Below are 22258 nucleotides of genomic sequence, written 5' to 3'. Positions count from 1 at the left end.
TACGATTTCCGGACAATACAATTATAGCATGAATAATAGACAATTATCATGAACAAAGAAATATAATAATAACCATTTATTATTGCCTCTAGGGCATATTTCCAACATCTGCTTCTCCAACTTTAGTTGAACCGAGTGGGACTACGCCCGGTCCTTGAGAAGGTTAAAACATCACTAACTTGACAAACTATCGTTGTGGTTTTGATGCGTAGGTAGGAACAGTTCTTGCTCAGCCCGTAGCAGCCACGTAAAACTTGCAACAACAAAGTAGAGGATGTCTAACTTATTTTTGCAGCGCATGCTGTGATGTGATATGGTCAAGACATGATGTTAAATTTATTGTACGAGATGATCATATTTTGTAACCGAGTTATCGGCAACTGGCAGGAGTCATATGGTTGTCGCTTTATTGTATGAAATGCAATTGCCATGTAACTGCTTTACTTTATCACTAAGCGGTAGCGATAGTCGTAGAAGCAATAGTTGGCGAGACGACAACGATGCTACGATGGAGATCAAGGTGTCGCGCCGGTGACTATGGTGATCATGACGGTGCTTTGGAGATGGAGATCAAAGGAACAAGATGATGATGGCCATATCATATCACTTATATTGATTGCATTTGATGTTTATCCTTTATGCATCTTATTCGGCTTTGTTTGACAGTAGCATTATAAGATGATCTCTCACTAAATTTGAAGGTAAAAGTGTTCTCCCTGAGTATGCACCGTTGCCAAAGTTCGTCGTGCCAAGACACCACGTGATGATCGGGTGTGATAAGCTCAACGTTCATCTAAACCGGGTATAAGACAGTTTTGCACACGCAGAATACTCGGGTTAAACTTGACGAGCCTAGCATATGCAGATATGGCCTCGGAACACTGAGGCCGAAAGGTCGAGAGTGAATCATATAGTAGATATGATCAACATAGTGATGTTCACCATTGAAAACTTCTCCATCTCACGTGATGATCGGTTATGGTTTAGTCGATATGGATCATGTGATCACTTAGATGATTAGAGGGATGTCTATCTAAGTGGGAGTTCTTAAGTAATATGATTAATTAAACTTTAATTTATCATGAACTTAGTCCTGGTAGTATTAGCATGTCTATGTTGTAGATCAATAGCTCGCTTTAGCTCCCCTGTTTTATTTTCTATATGTTCCTAGAGAAAACTAAGTTGAAGGATGTTAGAAGCAATTATGCGGATTGGATCTGTGATCTGAGGATTATCCTCATTGCTGCACAGAAAAATTATGTCCTTAATGCACCACTAGGTGACAGACCGATTGCAGGAGCAGATGCACACGTTATGAACATTTGGCAAGCTCGATATGATGACTACTTGATAGTTCAGTGCACCATGCTTTACGACTTAGAATCGGGGTTTCAAAGACGTTTTGAACGCCACGGAGCATATGAGATGTTCCAAGAGTTGAAATTAGTATTTCAGACTCATGCCCACAAGATGGAGGAGAATTGCTGAGCTAGTGAGCATGTTCTCAGAATGACTGGGTACTACAATCACTTGAATCAAGTGGGAGTTAATCTTCGAGATAAGATAGTGATTTACAGAGTTCTCTAGTCACTATCACCAAGTTACTAGAACTTCGTGACGAACTATAATATGCAAGGGATAATGGAAACGATTCCCAAGCTCTTCGTGATGCTGAAAGCGGCGAAGGTAGAAATCAAGAAAAGCATCAAGTGTTGATGGTTGACAAGACCACTAGTTTCAAGAAAAGGGCAAATGGAAGAAGGGGAACTTCAGGAAGAACGGCAAGCAAGTTGCTACTCAAATGAAGAAGCCCAAGTCTGGACCTAAGCCTGAGACTAAGTGCTTCTACTTCAAAGGGACTGGTCACTGGAAGCGGAACTGCCCCAAGTATTTGGTGGATAAGAAGGATGGCAAAGTGAACAAAGGTATATTGGATATACATATTATTGATGTGTACTTTACTAGTGTTTATAGCACCCCCTCGGCATTTGGTACTGGTTTAGTTGCTAAGAGTAGTAACTCGAAACGGGAGTTGCAGAATGAACAGAAACTAGTTAAAGGCGAGGTGAAAATGTGTGTTGGAAGTAGTTCCAAGATTGATATGATCATCATCGCACACTCCCTATACTTTCGGGATTAGTGTTGAACCTAAATAAGTGTTATTTGGTGTTTGCGTTGAGCATGAATATGATTTGATCATGTTTATTGCAATACGGTTATTCATTTAAGTTAGAGAATAATTGTTGTTCTGTTTACATGAATAAAACCTTCTATGGTCGTACACCCAATGAAAATGGTTTGTTGGATCTCGATCGTAATGATACACATATTCATAATATTGAAGCCGAAAGATGCAAAGTTAATAATGATAGTGCAACTTATTTGTGGCACTGTCGTTTACGTCATATTGGTGTAAAGCGCATGAAGAAACTCCATGCTGATGGGATTTTGGAATCACTTGATTATGAATCACTTGATGCTTGCAAACCATGCCTTATGGGCAAGATGACTAAGACTCCGTTCTCCGGAACAATGGAGCGAGCAACTAACTTATTGGAAATCATACATACTGATGTATGCGATCCGATGAGTGTTAAGGCTCGCAGCGGGTATCATTATTTTCTGACCTTCACAGATGATTTGAGCAGATATGGGTATATCTACTCGATGAAACATAAGTCTGAAAAATTTGAAAAGTCAAAGAATTTTAGAGTGAAGTAGAAAATCATCGTAACAAGAAAATAAAGGTTCTACGATCTGATCGTGGAGGAGAATATTTGAGTTACGAGTTTGGTCTTAATTTGAAACAATACCGAATAGTTTCGCAACTTACGCCACCCGAACACCATAGCGTAATGGTGTGTCCAAACATCGTAACCGTACTTTACTAGATATGGTGCAATCTATGATGTCTCATACCAATTTACCACTATCGTCTTGGGGTTATGCATTAGAGACAGCTGCATTCACGTTAAATAGGGCACCATCTAAATCCGTTGAGACGACACCATATGAACTGTGGTTTGGCAAGAAACCAAAGTTGTCGTTTCTTAAAGTTTGGGTCTGCGATGCTTATGCGAAAAAGCTTCAACCTGATAAGCTCGGACCCAAATCGGAGAAATGTATCTTCATAGGATACCCAAAGGAGACAGTTGGGTACACCTTCTATCACAGATCCAAAGGCAAGACATTCCTTTCTAAGAATGGATCCTTTCTAGAGAAGGAGTTTCTCTCGAAAGAAATAAGTGGGAGGAAAGTAGAACTTGATGAGGTAATTATACCTGCTCCCTTATTGGAAAGTAGTTCATCATAGAAATCTGTTCCTGTGACTCCTACACCAATTAGGGAGGAAGATAATGATGATGATCATGTAACTTCAGATAAAGTTAGTACCGAACCTCGTAGGTCAACCAGAGTAAGATCCGCACCAGAGTGGTACGGTAATCCTGTTCTGGAGGTCATTTACTTGACCTTGACGAACCTACAAACTATGAGGAAGCGATGATGAGCCCAGATTCCGCGAAATGGTTTGAGGCCATGAAATCTGAGATGGGATCCATGTATGATAACAAAGTATGGACTTTGGTTGACTTCCCGATGATCGGCAAGCTATAGAGAATAAATGGATCTTCAAGAAGAAGACTAACGCTGACGGTAATGTTACTGTCTACAAAGCTCGACTTGTTGCAAAAGGTTTTTGATAAGTTCAAGGGGTTGACTACGATGAGACTTTCTCACCCGTAGCGATGCTTAAGTCTGTTCGAATCATGTTAGCAATTGCCGCATTTTATGAAATCTGGCAAATGGATAACAAAACTGCAATCCTTAATGGATTTTTTAAAGAATAGTTGTATATGATGCAACCAGAAGGTTTTGTCAATCCTAAAGGTGCTAACAAAGTGTGCAAGCTCCAGCGATCCATCTGTGGACTGGTGTAAGCATCTCGGAGTTGTAATATACGCTTTGATGAGTTGATTAAAGCATATAGTTTTATACAGACTTGCGGTGAAGCCTATATTTACAAGAAAGTGAGTGGGAGCACTACAGCCTTTCTGATAAGTATATGTAAATGTCATATTGTTGATCAGAAATGATGTAGAATTTTCTGGAAAGCATAAAGGAGTATTTGAAACAAGTTCTTCAAAGAAAGACCTCGGTGAAGCTGCTTACAAATTGAGCATCAAGATCTATAGAAATAGATCAAGACGCTTGATAAGATTTTCAATGAGTATGTACCTTGACAAGATTTTGAATTAGTTCAAGATGGAACAGTCAAAGAAGGAGTTCTTGTCTGTGTGGCAAAGGTGGGAAGTTGAGTAAACACTCAAAACCCGACCACAGCAGAAAATAGAAAGAGACACTAGTAGATACAGGGCCTTCAGTCCCGGTTCATAAGGGCCTTTAGTCCCGATTCTTGAACCGGGACTAAAGGGTCGTTACTAATGCCCTAACCCTTTAGTCCCGGTTCTTACATGAACCGGGACTAAAGGCCGTCCACGTGGGCGGCGCGGGGAGCCCAGGCAGGAGGGCCTTTGGTCCCGGTTGGTGGCACCAACCGGGACCAATAGGCATCCACTTATCAGCATTTCAGTGGCTGGGGTTTTTGTTTTTTTCTGAAAGGGGGGTGGATTTGGGGGTTTTGTATGGTTAATTATGATGTTTCATATATTGTGTTAGTTAGCTAATTAATTAATAGAGAGAAAAGTGTCCTCTCTTATCTCCGTGCTTGGTCGACGCTACGTACTATACGTATAGAGAGGCCCTCGACACGCTAGCTACTAAGAAAATGAAGGAAACCATTAAGTACAGAAGTTCGTCGTGCATACCGAGAGAAGTGATCGACCTCTCCTTCTCCGAGAGATTGGTCGAATAACAAGTTTTCGTATTATCTATCCTACTACTGGCTACATACATATACAATATGTAAGATCTATACAATCCCCTAGCATTTGAAGTCAACTTCCACATGGTATTCTCCGGCTTTATTGATGACGTGGTCAAGAAAGAATCCCGCCAGTTCCTCTTGAATTGCTTTAATGCGATCTTGTGGTAGGAGTTCGTTCTGCATCTCCCACGTCTAATTTGAAGAAGGGGGTTAATACATATATATGAATGAAACTCAACAGAAATGATGGTATAATAAAATGAAATTGTGAATATTATTGCTTACGCACTTCATATTGTCTTTTAGAGTAGCCCCGCTTATCTTTGCAAGTCGCGTTCTAGATGAACTCGCACACGTAGTATCCACAGTAATCATTCCCTTGTTCCTCTCACGAGCACTTTACGAGAAATAGAGGTCAATCAAACTGATAATGAAGCATTATAAATGGCATTGATGAAACTAGCTAGAATCAACGGGAGATGCGCGCAACTAGCTAGCTAGTAGTACTTACTTTCGGGTATGTATATCGCAAGTCCTTCGGCAGTCCCGGAGCTTGTGCGGTGAACTATTTCCAAACCCTGCAAGACAAAGAAAATAATTATTACTTGTGATATCAGGAAATGAACAAAAAGTTGCCGATATGGTGCGATAATGATCGATTGAACTTACATGTTGAGAATTTTAGTCATGTCCGCATAGGTCTCGGGATCTTTTCGTCTCGAGTCTAAGACGGTTACTAATCCCCGCTCAAGCTTAATGTCCAGGAGAATATAGTGGAAGCTGCGCACGCATGCATAACTCATCAATTACATAACTATAACCTCGCTCGAGTAATAAGGGAAACCGAATATGCACATGACAGTAACACTCACCTGGAGTTGTAAGGAAAGAGTATTAAATCTTTGTTTTGATTTATTACAAATGATTTGAGCAAGTTGGCCTCGGCCTCGGCGCCGTCCTGTTTAATCTGAAAATGATCTATGAGATTGGTGTTAATGAACCCAATATCATACATTTCTGCTTTTCTGCAGTCGACGATCTTCAATCTGCATAATATAGTGAGGATAATCATATATACATGCAATGAAAGAGCTGAGCTATATATAGAGACTTAATGACAGAAGTAGTACTTACAGACAGTAGCAAGTGACCGTTAATTTATCGAGGGCCTTCTGATTGAACCACTGGAAGAACTCCTCAAATGGAACAGGCAACAGATCACCGGAGACAAGGTCGTGCTCCTCTTTAATTCTCAGATACAAAGTATTCGTCCCCCCGACTCTCTGCACGTTTTCATGTACCATTTATGGAATCTTCTCATCATCGTTGTTAGAGATTTTTCATCTTTGACGAGAGGCTTCCCGTACTCGTATCTGTGTTCGTCCAGCTCCAACAAATCATAATGTACATCGTCGGGCAGGTAATCTCCAGGATTGCCATAACCGGGCACCATCCCCGGAGCATTAGCGACGATGTCGCTAGACACATTGAGCGGGGGGCACGATTGGTTTGCTTGTTCGCCGAGCTGGGCAATTTTTTTCCCAGCTCGTCGGTCTTTTAACCTTTGATCACTGACAGTACTTCCCGACTGCGACGCTTCGAGATATGCCTTTTCAGTAATGCGCTCAAAGTTGGTTTTCGGCGGAGACTTTGGTGGTTTCCTCAGGGCATCGATAGTGCGCTTTGCTTTCACCGGATCTACCTTCTCCTCCGGAGGTGGATTTCTCTGTGCTTTCAACCCTTGAAAGAAGTCCTTCACCTCGGTCTGCACGATCTTCGCGGTTTCCTCCGGGGTCCTCTCGTACGGTAACTTCTCTAGGGGCTTGGGCGGTGGATTGTATCTGTATTGCCTCCCGCCTCTGCCTGTACTGCTAGACGCCGGAGCAGACGGGGCAGCTGCGGCTGTCTTCTTTCGTGCTTGCTTACGAGGCCGAGGAGAAGGAGTACGACGCGCCGGAGCAGCCGTGGCGGCGGCGGGTCTCTTCCGCCCTTGCTGGCGAGGCGGAGAAGGAGGAGGCTGCTGCTTGGGCTCGCCGGCGCAGGCATAGAAGGAGGCGGTGTGCCGCCACGCGCCGGAGAAGGAGGCTGAGTGCCCTGATCGTCACTCGGCGAAGGAGGAGGCGGTGGAGGAGGCAGAGTGCCCTTACTCGGCGCCGGAGGAGGAGGAGGCGGAGGCCTCCAGTTCGGAAGGTTGATGAGATCCTTCCGCCATAGGCATGGAGTCCTCAGACAAGAACCCAGCCGAGTCTCCCCTTCACCCGTAGGGTGGTCAAGCTGGAGGTCCTCAAATCCTTCTGTGATTTCGTCCACCATCACCCTAGCATATCCTTCTGGAATCGGCCGGCAGTGAAAAGTTGCGCCATGTTGAGGAGGTGCAACAGAGCCAACAGCCGCCTTGACTTTCAATTGCATCCACTTCGTCATAAGGTGGCAATTCTGAGACTCCGTGATAGAATCTATGGGGTAGCTAGCAGCAGGAGCCGTGAAGACAGGCTGAACCAGCTCGGTGGAAGCCTGGCTGCTTCTCCGCTGAGATGGCGGGGTAGCTTCGGGGGTAGTTTTGGCAGGTCGCTTGCTGCGATTTGCTTCTCGCTCCACTATCGCTTGCACCCTTGTGTGCAGCGCCTGCAGTTGGTCATGCTCCAATTTCTTCCTCCTCTCCTGGCTTTTGTAACCGCCTGCGTCCGGAAAACCAGACTTCCACGGAAGGGAGCCTGGCGTGCCTCGTGTCCGTCCAGGGTGCTCAGGATTCCCGACGGCCATTGTGAGCTCGTCGTTCTCCCTGTCTGGAACGAACGTCCCTTCCTGCGCTGCATCGATATAGTACTTAAGCTTCTTGACGGGTATTGCAAGTTGCTCGTCCGTCCAACGGCACTTCCCTATTACAGGGTCCAACGTTCCGCCAGCCCCGAAGAACCATGTCTGGCAACGGTCTGGCCAATTCATTGTCTCTGGTTCGATCCCTTTATCAAGCAGATCCCTCTCAGCCTTGGCCCACTTAGGCCGGGCTTTGAGGTAGCCACCTGACCCCGTGCGATGGTGAAGCTTCTTCTTCGCAGCATTTTGCTTGTTTGTCGCCGACATCTTCTTACTCTTTTCCGATGTCTTGTGGGCCACAAATGCGGGCCATTGATCTTTGATCTTCTCATATTTGCCGATGAATTCTGGTGTCTCTTCTTTGTCGACAAACCTTTTCAGCTCATTCTTCCACCTCTTGAATAGGTCTGCCATCTTCTTAAGAGCATGAGACTTGATTAATTGCTCTATAACTGGCTTCTCCGGATCCTCCTCTGGCGGTAGGGTGAAATTTGCCTTCAGCTCGGTCCAAAGATCATCTTTCTGCATATCATTCACATAAGACACCTCAGGGTCTTCTTTCTTAGGCTTATACCATTGGTGGATGCTGATCGGGATCTTGTCCCTAACAAGAACCCCGCACTGAACAGAAAAGGCTTCCTTTGTCCGGATGGGTTCAATCGGTTGGCCGTCGCGCGCGATTGATGTTATCTCAAACCTTTCATCCGCGTGCAACTTTTTCTTCAGGCCTCGTCTCTTTACCGAAGTTGTGCTCGATCCGGAGGGCTCGAAAAAAGAAGAAAGACGAGAGTTAATTAATATGTGTACATACCAAAACAATGAATGCATTAATTACTAGTCAGCACAGGCTTAACTAATATATTTACCTGGCCGGACTCTATTAGGTCACCGGAGCCGTCAACACGGGCTCCTTCTTGCACCAGCATTAGGTCACCGGAGCCATCATCATCATGTGTTTCCTCCTCCATTCTTCGATCATCGTAACCTGCTTCTTCACCCTGTTCTTCCAGACCATCATTGTCGTTAAGATACGACGAGAGACCTAGCTCCGGCTAAGATTATGTCCCCCAACACCTCTTCTGCTTCCTCGTCTCGTCTGTGCTCCGTTGTTTCTGCAAATATTACAACATGGCAATTATTACACAAACATGACATCGGTGGCAAACGTAGACCTAGCTTATTCCGGGTTTGGGGTGGCCTCGGCAATGCTTCAAGGGTAGGGGCGCGGCGGGAGGGGGTAGGAGACCGACATCTTTTTTTCTAGGGTTTGGGTGTCCTCGAGAGTTTTGGTCGAGCGAGAGGGTCGGGGGGTGCTCCCGTGGTATATATCGACCGCCCCTCATGTCGACGTTATCCGGGAGGGGGTAATATCGACAACGACGACATACTTACATGGGGAAAAATGTTATCGGGGAGGGGGTATATCGATCCTCTCCTCTATTCCTTTCTTCTTCTCCTCTTCTTTTTCTTCTTTTTTCCTCTTCTTTTTATTTCTCCTCTTCTTCCTCTCCTCTTCTTCTTTCCTATCCTTCTTTTTCTTCTTCTTCTTCTTCTTCTTTTTTCTTTTTCTTGTTTTTTGCCATAGGCGGTACTACCGGTTATGGCCATAGGCGGTACTACCGCTTATGGCCATAGGCGGTACTACCGCTTTGCATATACATAGTCATATATGTGAACAAAAACTTTCCTCTTCTTATTTTATTCCTCTCCTATCCTTCTTTTTCTTCTTCTTCTCAATTCCCTTCCTAGTCATACATAAAAACTTTCTATATATGAACAAAAAACTTACTATGAACAACAAAACATTTTTGACATATATATTCATACATTTTGAACATCTACATACATACAAATTTTTTTTTCACATAAACATATAGCCACATACATATACACATATACATTATATATATAGATATATGAAAAAATAAATTAAACTAATAAAAAACAAAAAAACAGAGCCGGGGCGGCGGCTCTCACAGCGGGGGCGGCTAGGACGATGGCGCCGGCGGGGGCGGCGAGGGCGGGACGGGGCGGGGGCGGCGAGGGCGCCGGCCGGCGAGCACGCGCGGGCCGGGCAGGGGGCTCGGGGCGCCAGGGCGGCGCGCGCGCGCGAGCAGGGGAGATGGCGACGAGGAGCACGCGCGGGGCGACGACGACCACGCGCGGGGCGACGGCTATCACGCGCGGGGCTACGGCGACGAGGAGCGGGCGGCGACGGCGATTTGGGCAGCCTGGCGGCGTCGGGGGCAAACTGGCGAGGGAGATGTGAAAATTTCCTAAGTGCTGGCTTATATAGCGAAGGCTTTGGTCCCGGTTCATGGCACCAACCGGGACCAATGCCCCCTTTAGTCCCGGTTGGTGGCACCAACCGGGACCAAAGGTCCCTTTTCAGCAGCCCAAAGGGTGGGAAGCGGTGGCCTTTGGTCCCGGTTGGTGGCGCCAACTGGGACTAAAGGGTGGGCATTGGTCCCGGTTGGTGCCACGAACCGGTACCAATGCCCCCTTTAGTCCCGGTTGGTGGCCCCAACCGGGACCAAAGGCCTTGCGCTGCCCGCGGCCAAAAGTTTAGTCACACCTCGCTAGTTGAGAGGGGCTCGGAGTGGTTTATAAGCCCCGGTGCGGCTTCCCTCTCGAGCTCCTCTCAACTGCAGGCTTACGGGCCTATTTCACACTGTGCTGTCGGTGGGCCTATTGGGCCTTCTGCGGGCCCGAATCCTGGCCCAGGTTGGGTTTCTAGTCGTATTCAGGCCGTGGTGGCCCAATAGGAGGCAGCTTTTTTATTTTTCTTTCCAGTTTTCTGGTTTTGTTTTCTGCATTATTTATTTTCTTTTGTTTTTTGCCATAGGCGGTACTACCACTTATGGCCATAGGCGGTACTACCGCTTTATTTTTTTTCTAGTTTTGTTTTCTGCATTATTTATTTTCTTTTGTTTTTTGCTTTATTTTTTAATTATTTTTGCTTTTAGGTCATAAAAATTATAAACTTTCTGTTAGTGCCATTAGTTTTCAAATTTGAATTCTATGAAATTTGTGTGAATCATAAGTTTGAGATTAACTTTACTATAAAAATAGTTTTTTTTCAGTTTTTTTGTTTTGTTTTTTGCATTATTTATTTTCTTTTGTTTTTTGCTTTATTTTTTAATTCTTTTTGCTTTTAGGTCAGAAAAATTATAAACTTTCTTTTAGTGCAATTAGTTTTCAAATTTGAATAGTTAAAATTTGAATTATTTGAAATTTGTGTGAGCCACAAGTTTGTGATTAACTTTACTAAAAAAATGAGCATAGATGCGCCTATAGAGAAAATTAAACCTAAATTCATAATAAATTTCTATGAATTTTAGAGAAATTCACTATGAATTTAGGTCAAATTCCCTCTACAAGGGCATCTATTCTCACTTTGAGAGGAGCTCAACAAGGCAGAGAAGGACGGGCTTATAAACTGGTGTGAGCGCCCTTCGGTTGGCGAGGTGGGACTAAACTCTGACCGCAACGAAGACCAACCCTTTAGTCCCGGTTCGTGGCACCAACCGGTACCAATGCCCACCCTTTAGTCCCGCTTCCCGCCCTTTGGGCTGCTGAAAAGGGACCTTTGGTCCCGGTTGGTGGCACGAACCGGGACTAAAGGGGGGCATTGGTCCCGGTTGGTGCCACGAACCATGCATAAGACATTAAAGCATTTCAAATGAACTCTGAAAAAGTTGAAAGTTTGCATGATATCATAATTTCACCCACATACCATGTGAATGTACAAAACGGACAATGGTATCATACTCGTGTGTTACAAAGTTGGCATGGTATCATCATAATAGTTGCGGGAGAAAGTCTTCACATTTTCATCGCTTGTGTCATTTGCTTATTGCGACGTAACCATGGATAATCTTCATCGTTTATCAGGATGCTTGGGTCAACCTTGACTTTGAAGGGAGGGATTTCTTGAAACTTTTCATAATCTTCAGACATGTCTGTCTTGCCCTCCACTCCCACGATGTCCCTTTTTCCTGAAAGAACTATGTGGCGCTTTGGCTCATTGTATGATGTATTCGCTTCCTTATCTTTTCTTTTTCTCGGTTTGGTAGACATGTCCTTCACATAGATAACCTGTGCCACATCATTGGCTAGGACGAACGGTTCGTCGGTGTACCCAAGATTTTTCAGATCCACTGTTGTCATTCTGTACTGTGGGTCTACCTGTACCCCGCCTCCTGACAGATTGACCCATTTGCACTTAAACAAAGGGACCTTAAGATCATGTCCGTAGTCAAGTTCCCATATGTCCACTATGTAACCATAATATGTGTCCTTTCCCCTCTCGGTTGCTGCATCAAAGCGAACACCGCTGTTTTGGTTGGTGCTCTTTTGATCTTGGGCGATCGTGTAAAATGTATTCTCATTTAGCTCATATCCTTTATAAGTCAATACAGTTGAAGATGGTCCCCTGGACAACTAGTACAGCTCATCACAAACACTGTTGTCACCTCTGAGACGTGTTTCCCACCAACTGCCAAAAGTCCTGATGTGTTCACATGTAATCCAGTCGTCACACTGCTCCGGGTGTTTGGAGCGCAGACTGTTCTTGTGTTCATCGACATATGGGGTCACCAAGGTAGAGTTCTGTAGAACTGTGTATGTATACGACCTTCTTTGCTGCGTATGTACTGTCGGGCAATTCGTTATCCTTTGGAAGCTTCTTCTTCAATATTTTCAATAGCTTCTCAAATCCTTTGTCAGGCACAGCATTCTCTGCCTTCCACTGCAGCAATTCCAGTACGGTACCGATCTTTGTGTTGCCATCTTCGCAATTGGGGTACAACCCTTTTTTTGTGATCCTCTAACATGCGACCGAACTTCAGCTTCTCCTTTTGACTTTCGCATTGCGTCCTTGCATTGACAATGACCCGACGGAGATCATCATCATCGGGCATATCGTCTGGTTCCTCTTGATCTGCAGCAGCTTCACCCGTTGCAGCATCATTGGGCACATCGTCTGGTTCCTCTTGATCTTCAGCAGCTCCCGCCGTTGCAGCATCACCGTATTCAGGGGGCACATAGTTGTCATCATACTCTTCTTCTTCGCCGTCTTCCATCATAACCCCTATTTCTCTGTGCCTCGTCCAAACATTATAGTGTGGCATGAAACCCTTGTAAAGCAGGTGGGTGTGAAGGATTTTCCGGTCAGAGTAAGACTTCGTATTCCCACAATTAGTGCATGGACAACACATAAAACCATTCTGCTTGTTTGCCTCAGCCGCTTTGAGAAACTCATGCACGCCCTTAATGTACTCGGAGGTGTGTCTGTCACCGTACATCCATTGCCGGTTCATCTGCGTGCATTATATATAATTAAGTGTGTCAAAAACCATTACAGAACATCATGAATAGATAATTAAGTTACCAAATTAATAGAAGTTCATCATCAAATTAAAACCAAAGTACATACATAGTTCTCATCTAATAACATATAGCTCTCCAGAGCATCTAATTAATTAAACCATACATTGAAACTATGTAAAACATTTCAATGCGAAAACAAGTGCGATCATAATCGCAACCAAGGTAACAATTGATCCAACGGCATAATGATACCAAGCCTCGGTATGAATGGCATATTTTCTAATCTTTCTAATCTTCAAGCGCATTGCATCCATCTTGATTTTGTGATCATCGACGACATCTGCAACATGCAACTCCAATATCATCTTCTCCTCCTCATTTTTTTTAATTTTTCCTTCAATAAATTGTTTTCTTCTTCAACTAAATTTAACCTCTCGACAATAGGGTCGGTTGGAGTTTCCGGTTCACATACCTCCTAGATAAATAAAATCTATGTCACGTTGGTCGGCATAATGTTCATAAACAATAATGAACCAATAGTTATAAAGATAATATATACCACATCCGAATCATAGACAGGACGAGGGCCGACGGGGGCGGATACCAAAACCATCGCACTATATCAGATGCAATAATAAAAGTAAGAAAATAATACAAGTATCTAACTAAACATACAAGTAAGAATATTTTTCCTTTCAGAAAGAAGATAAGAACAAGAGGCTCACCACGGTGGTGCCGGCGATGAGATTGACGCGGGTGATCGACGGTGGTGAAGACGGGGACGGGGCGCGACAGACCGCTAAACCTAGACAAATATTGAGGAAAATGGAGCTTGGAGAGGAGAAAGCTTAAGTAGTGTGGCTCGGGCATTCCATCGAACACCTTGTGTGCATAGGAGGTGAGAGCTAGAGCATCACCAAGCCCTCTCCCCCTCGGCGGCAAAAAACAGAGCAGTGTGCTCTGCTCTTATGCGAGGGGTATATATAGGCACCTCATTGGTCCCGGTTGGTGGCATGAACCGAGACTAAAGAGGAGCCTTTGGTCCTGGTTCAAGCCACCAACCGGGACCAATGGTGGTGGGCCAGGAGCCTGACCCATTGGTCCCGGTTCGTCCCACCAACCGGGACCAAAAGGTCCAGACGAACCGAGACCAATGCCCACGAGGCCCCGGCCGGCCCCTTGGGCTCACGAACCGTGACCAATGCCCCCATGGGTCCCGGTTCGTGACTGAACCAGGACTAATGGGCTTGCCCTGCCCGAAACAAAGCCCTGTTTTCTACTAGTGAGAATGAAAAGTCATTCCCTCAGTCATAGGTTCTATAAAGTATGCGATGCTATGTACGAGACCTATTGTGTACCTCACCAAGAGTTTGGCAAGAGGGTACAATAATGATCTAGTAGTAGATCACTGGACAGCGGTGAAAATTATCCTTAGTGGAATAAGGAAATATTTCTAGATTATGGAGGTGATAAAGAGTTTGTTGTAAAGAGTTACGTCGAATACAAGCTTTGACACTGATCTTGATGACTCTAAGTCTCGATCTAGATACATATTGAAATTGGGAACTATTAGCTAGAGTAGCTCTGTGCAGAGCATTATAGACATAGAAATTTGCAAAATACTTGCGGATCTGAATGTGACAGACCCATTGACTAAAATTATCTCACAAGCAAAACATGATTACACCTTAGTACTCTTTCGGTGTTAATCACATAGCGATGTGAACTCGATTACTGACTCTAGTAAACCCTTTGGGTGTTGGTCACATGTCGATGTGAACTATGGGTGTTAACCACATAAAGATGTGAACTATTGATGTTAAATCACATGGCGTTGTGAACTAGATTATTGACTCTAGTGCAAGTGGGAGACTGAAGGAAATATGCCCTAGAGGCAATAATAAAGTTATTATTTATTTCCTTGTTTCATGATAAATGTTTATTATTCATGCTAGAATTGTATTAACCGGAAACATAATACATGTGTGGATACATAGAGAAACAGAGTGTCACTAGTATGCCTCTACTTGACTAGCTCGTTTATGAAACATGGTTAAGTTTCCTAGCCATAGACATGAGTTGCCATTTGATAGACGGGATCACATCATCAGGAGAATGATGTGATTGACTTGACCCATTCTGTTAGCTTAGCATTTGATTGTTTAGTATATTGCTATTGCTTTCTTCATGACTTACACATGTTCCTATGACTATGAGATTATGCAACTCCCGATTACTGGAGGAACACTTTGTTTGCTACCAAACATCACAACGTAACTGGGTGATTATAAAGGCGATCTACAGGTGTCTCCGATGGTACTTGTTGAGTTGGCATAGATCGAGATTAGGATTTGTCACTCCGATTGTCGGAGAGGTATCTCTGGGCCCTCTCGGTAATGCACATCACTAAAAGCCTTGCAAGAAATGTGACTAAAGAGTTAGTTGCGGGATGATGCATACGTAATGAGTAAAGTGACTTGCCGATAACGAGATTGAACTAGGTATTGAGATACCGACGATTGAATCTCGGGCAAGTAACATGCCGATGACAAAGGGAACAACGTATGTTGTTATGCGGTTTGACCGATCAAGATCTTTGTAAGATATGTAGGAGCCGATATGAGCATCCAGGTTCCGCTATTGGTTATTGACCGGAGATGTGTCTTGGTCATGTCTACATAGTTCTCGAACCAGTAGGGTCCGCACGCTTAAAGTTCTGTGACGATCGGTATTATGAGTTTTTGTGTTTTGATGTACAAAAGGTAGTTCGGAGTCCCGGATACGATCACGGACATGACGAGGAGTCTCTAAATGGTCGAGATGTATAGGTCGATATATTGGACGACTATGTTCGGGCACCGGAAAGGTTTCGGGAGGTTTCGGACATATACCGGAGTACAGGGGGGTTACCGGAACTGTTGGAGATATAACTACTAGTGTAACCCGCCCAGGAGGGGCCGGGTTATGCTAGAAAACGATTTGTCATATAAGTCCAAGACAATGTCTGAAGACAGCGGTTTAGTAAAGGGCCCAAGGCCCAAGGGCGGCTTAAAGTCGGTAGTGATAAACCGCCATGCTCATATAACTTGTGTTGCAAGGAATATGTAATTGATCTCCGAGCTGGACACGTTATGAGCCGGCCGGGACTTTGTAGGCTGCAGGGCGTCCACCCGTGTATATAAGGGGATGACCCCACGGCGGCTTAGGGCAAGTAACATCAGATTGAGAGCGAGGTCAAGCGGATTCGCTCCCTGGTAATCGAAACCCTAGCAATACCACCCTCAACTGGACTAGGTTTTCACCTTCACCGCAAGGGGCCAAACCAGTATAAACCTCGTGTCCTTTGTCCCGATTAACCCCTTCTTGCTTCCTAGTTGCGATGGCTCTATGACTAAGTCCTTTTGCTAGGACATCTGCCGCGACAAATCCACGACAGTTGGCGCCCACTGTGGGGCCTGCGCACGATGGATTTGAGTTCTTGAAGGGCAGCTTCGAAGGGCTCAAGGGATACGTTGTGGGCCGGATGACCAAGAGTCGTGGCGGCAAGCTCTACATCAACGACGAAGGCTGGGGCCCCGACGCCGGCTCAGTTGAGTACGGGTACCGGGTCCCCTTCGGCGGAATCCACGTCTTCATTGGCCGGATCGGCGAGCCAGGCCCTGAGCCAGACATCTGCACCGACATCATCGAGATGGCTCAGCGTGCGAGACCTGCCCTAGCTTAGCCTGCCATGAAGCGTCCCTTCGTGGGTTGCATCCATGGAGGAGAGTTTTCTGAAGGATCCGTGGATGGCGGTGAAACAGCCATCTGCTCTGATGGTGAGTCGTCCACACGTGAGACAGATTCGTTGTATCAATTGAAAGACGGCGGGCTTAGGGGCTGTTCCTATGGAAGCAGTATTCCGGACCCCTTTGAGTCACCGAGCAGGGTAGGGATCTTCATGGCTGGCACACAACCCGGTTAAAACTCTACAGCTGCGGCAGCAATAACTTCCGGGTTAGCGACAGCCGGGGCAGGAGGCCCTGTGCGCCCGCCGGCTCAGGTGCTGATAGATCTCACTGATAGGCTGACAACCCTGCTAACCGCCACAGTTAATCCGGCGGATCAGGCAGAACATGATGCAGAGGTGTCTCGGTTACGTCAGGAGATAGCACAAGCCAAGGAAACCCTGGCAGCCGAGGACACCAGATTGGCCGCAGAGCGGGCGGCTTTGGATGCTCGAGCTCACCAGCTGCAATCAGAAGCATTCCGGCTTACGATGGATTTAAACACATCAAATGAGGTCATGAGGAGTAGGCATCAGAAGTCTCAGTCCCGTCTGCCTCCAGGTTACGATCCTAGAAATCTCTTCCGCACACCCGGCGCAGGCCCTAGTAATCCGCCGGAGATGAACCCGGCTGCGACACCCGGAGCTGGGACGCCGGTTCAGCCATGTGTGACGGAACCTCCTCGTGGGAACACTGCTCCACCTCAGTATGTGCCAACACCGCCGGGTCATTATTCCAACCCGTTGGAGAACATGATTGCTGCGGCGGCACGATTGGGAGCTCTCCCGGTGGAGGGCGACTCTCCGACGGCGATTGAAACGCGAAGGGTCAGAGAACTTCTTCAGATGGCCCTGGCACAGCAGGAGGCTTACTCTTACAGTCGAGACAGGATTCATTCGACCCCTCGCCCAAGCCGGAGCCCGAGTTATAGCAGACTTATGGAGTCAGGAGCCATGTCAAGCAACGCTCAGCGCCATAACCAACCAGGTGGGCATAACCCGGCACGTGGTCTGGTCGAGTAGGCGGCTGAACAAGCGGCTTACCAGCCTGTTCTGATTTACCCGACGACTTCTGTCGAGGCTGGCATCGCCACAAGGACCGGCGGTGTCCCGTGTTTGGTACCGGCTCTGCGTAATGAGCGTCTGCCCAAGGATTTCAAAGGGCCCCGAAAGGTGCCAAATTACATGCCGATTTACAGCCTGGGGCGTGGATTGAAAGCTATGCGATGGCCATGGAATTGTTGGAGGTCAGCGACGCGGCAATGGCCAAGTACTTCACTATGATGCTGGATGGAACGGCCCGCACTTGGTTCAAGGGGCTGCCACCTAACTCCGTTGGATCCTGGGCCGAGTTAAAAGCTCGGTTTATTCAGAACTTCAAAGACACATGCAAGCAGCCCATGTCGATTGTGGACTTGACTAATTGTAAGCAAGAGGAAGGTGAATCCACGACTCATTGGGTGCGCCGGGTGAAGGAGATAATACATTCATCTGATAAGATGGATGCCAGCTCTGTAGTCTTAATGTTGGAGAAGAATTGCCGTTTTGAACCTCTGAAACAGAAGCTGGGGCGGCTCAAGCGTGATTGTAATGATATGGGTCAGCTGATGGCGGCTCTACTCAAATGCGCCGACTCTGATAGTACCAAGGATCCCGCGTCTGATGAGGAAAAGACAGGGAAGGGAAAGAAGAATGGAAATGGCAAGGGCCATCAGCATAAGCCAGCGAATCAAGGAGGCAACAAACGTAAGGCGGATGGTAACCCGGAGTTTGTGGCTAACACCAATGCACAGGGCAACAATAAAGGACGTAAGGGGAGGCCCCCTCCCCGGTCTGGTGGGTTAGGTCCCACCCTTGAGCAGCTGTTAAATGAGCCCTGTCCAAGACACGACACCTGAGAGAAGCCGGCCACGCATCTATGGAAAGACTGCACAATCATGAAGGCTTTCAAGAATTCTAACATATACGATGGCAATCATGGACCGGGTGGCGGTTCAGGCGGTGGCGGTTTTCATGGCCCGGGTGGTGTTTCAAATCCCAATTTTCAAGGCCCTCAAGTTAGCCAAGGTGGTTATAATCAACACTCTAGCCAAGGAGGTCAGTAGCAGCAATCGGGGTATCAGAGTAACCCAAAGCAATTGAATAGTGGGCAGTATCACGTATTTACCACCAGCTTATGCAAAATGGATCAGAAACTTCATAAGAGGGCAGTGAACGCTGTTGAACCGGCGGTTCCACGTTATCTAAGATGGTCTGAGCAGCCAATTTTATGGAGCAGAGAGGATCACCCTCCACGGGTTGACAATTCGGATCACCTGGCCTTGGTGGTGGTACCTCAAGTTCGGGGGTACAAATTCATGAAGGTACTCATGGATGGAGGCAGCAGCATTAACATCCTTTACAATGACACCTTTCGTCGCATGGGGTTGACTGATAAAAATCTCAAGACATCCAACACTGTTTTTCATGGAGTAGTGCCCGGTAAGTCGGCGTACCCAGTGGGTAAGATTGAGCTGGAGGTCGCCTTTGGGGATGAGCATGATTCCCGGGCTGAGAAGCTAACTTTTGAAGCGGTCAAAATCCGGAGCCCGTATCACGCACTATTTGGACGCCGGCTTATGCAAAGTGCATGGCACGGCCGTGTTATGTTTACCTGCAGATCAAGATGTCGGGTCACAAGGGCACTATCACAGTGCATGGGAGTCGGAAGATAGCCTTGGAATGTGAGGAAGGTGACGCTGCTTATGCTGAATCTATTTGTGCAGCAGAGGAGTTGAAGTTCTACAAGGGCAATGTTGACCCGACAGACTTGACGTCTTTGAAAAAGCCAACTATGGAACACGAGACGGTGATGAAATTTAAGACGGCTGATGACACCAAGCTTGTTGACTTTGTTCCAGGCGACTCATCCAAGCAGTTCAGTATCAGTGCCAATCTGGATCCCAAATAGGAAAGCGCGCTCATCGAGTTCATAACTGAGAATCAGGACATTTTTGCATGGAAACCTTCTGACATGCCAGGTGTACCGAGAGAACTCGCTGAGCACACTCTTACCATTGATCCGAAATTTAAGCCGGTCAGGCAGTTTCTTCGGCGGTTTAATGAGGAAAGGCGTAAGGCTATTGGTGAGGAGGTGGCCCAGCTCTTGGCGGCCGGGTTTATTGTTGAAGTTTTTCACCCGGAGTGGTTGGCTAACCCGGTGCTCGTACTCAAGAAGAACGGCACCTCGCGTATGTGTGTGGATTACACGGACCTAAACAAGCCTTGTCCGGCTGATCCTTTTGCTCTCCCTTGTATTGATCAAATCATTGATGCTACGGCGGGTTGTGAGCGTTTGAGCTTTTTGGATGCTTATTCTGGTTATCATCAGATCAAGATGGCAGTTAAGGACCAGGAAAAGACGGCTTTCATCACTCCGTTTGGAGCCTTCTGCTATGTATCTATGCCCTTTGGGCTTAAAAGTGCCCAGGCGACTTATCAGCGATGTGTGCAGAACTGTCTCCACAAGCAGATTGGGCGTAATGTTCATGCTTATGTGGACGACATTGTGGTAAAGTCCAGAGAGAAGTAAACCTTGATAGATGATCTGAAGGAAACCTTTGATAATCTCTAGGTCTACAAGATGATGCTTAACCTGGCCAAGTGTGTCTTTGGAGTGCCAGCAGGCATGCTTTTGGGTTTTTTGGTTTGTAACAGGGGCATTGAGGCTAACCCGGAGAAGATCAAGGCAATCACCTCTTTGGCTAAGCCGGCATGTTTCAATGATGTTCAACGTTTGGCGGGTCGCATTGCTGCTTTAAGCCAGTTCATAAGCCGGTCAGGTGAAAAGGCCATACCATTGTATCAGATGATGAAGAAGACAGACGATTTTGTCTGGAGTGACGCTGCTAATGCTGCCTTTGAGGATTTGAAGAGACAGCTTGCTGAGCCGCCAGTCCTTGCTGCTCCGGTTGATAAGGAGCCGTTATTGTTATACATGGCAGCCAATGCACGAGCCGTCAGTGTGGCCATTGTGGTGGAGCGCAAGGACGCTGGCAAGGAACATCTGGTTCAATAGTCGGTTTATTACGTCAGTGAAGTGCTGATTGAGTCCAAGCAACAGTATCCACATTGGCAGAAGCTCGTTTATGGGGTGTTCATGGTGAGCCGGAAGCTTAAACAATACTTTCAGGGTCATCCCATCACTGTGGTAAGCTCTGCTCCTCTAGGAGATATCATTCAAAATAGAGAAGCTACAGGACGAGTCGCCAAGTGGGCCATTGAGCTTGGGCCTCATGGTATAAGGTATGTGCCACACACTGCTATCAAGTCTCAAGCGCTGGTGGATTTTATCAGTGATTGGACAGAGCTTCAAGTGCCTGAAGAGAAGCCAGATAACACATATTGGACTGTTCATTTTGATGGATCCAAGAATTTGGAGGGCTCGGGGGCTGGAGTTGTCTTAACTTCCCCTCGAGGTGAAATTTTTTGTTATGTGCTACGGTTGATGTTTCCCTGTACTAACAATGCAGCTGAGTATGAGGCTTTGCTCCATGGTCTTCGGATGGCTAAGGAGATGAACTTAAGCCGGGTAAGATGCTTCGGAGACTCAGATTTGGTGGCTCAACAAGTATCAGGCAAGTGGGATTCCAAAGATCCTCTCATGGCGGCTTATCGCCGCGAGGTTGATGCCATTGCTGGAGACTTCAAGGGTTATCTAGTGGAGCACATTGATCGCAGAAAGAACAAGGCGGCTAACGCCACGGCTGGGATTAAACGTAAGCCGGTGCCGCCTAATTCTTTCTTAGATATTCTGCACAGCCCTTCTGTTAAGTTGCCTACAGAGGAAGACTTGGCGGTCCCAGACCGGGAGGCACAGTTGGTGGCGCCTCTCCATGTTATCCCGGATTGGACGGTGCCATACTTGGCTTATATGACCCGGGGTGAATTACCTGAGGACGAAACCTTGGCTAGGCAGATAACCAGGCGGTCTAAGTCAATGACGATTGCCAATTGGGAATTACATCATCGCAGTGTTACAGGGGTGTTTCAACGTTGTGTCTCTCCAGAGGAGGGTCAGCAAATACTTCGTGAGATTCATGAAGGAGATTGTGGCCATCATGCCAGTTCAAAATCCCTCATGGCCAAAGCTTTTCGTCATGGTTTCTATTGGTTGACGGCTCATGCTGACGCGGAAGATCTGGTCAGTAAATGTGATGGTTGTCAGAGATTCTAACGCAGGGCTCATGTATCGGCTCAAGAGTTGAGGATGATTCCAATCACTTGGCCATTTGCGGTTTGGGGACTTGACATGGTCGGGCCTTTCAAAAGGTCGAAAGATAAAAAGACCCACCTCTTGGTGGCGGTTGATAAATCCACAAAGTGGGTTGAGGTAGAGCCGGTCAGTAAGTGTGATGCAGCCACGTCGGTTCAATTCATAAAAAAGGTGATCTTTCGCTTTGGTTTTCCACATAGCATTA

Source organism: Triticum aestivum, chromosome 7D (genome assembly GCF_018294505.1).
Source record: "Triticum aestivum cultivar Chinese Spring chromosome 7D, IWGSC CS RefSeq v2.1, whole genome shotgun sequence".
Lineage (NCBI taxonomy): Eukaryota > Viridiplantae > Streptophyta > Magnoliopsida > Poales > Poaceae > Triticum > Triticum aestivum.
This window is presented reverse-complemented; position numbering follows the sequence as displayed.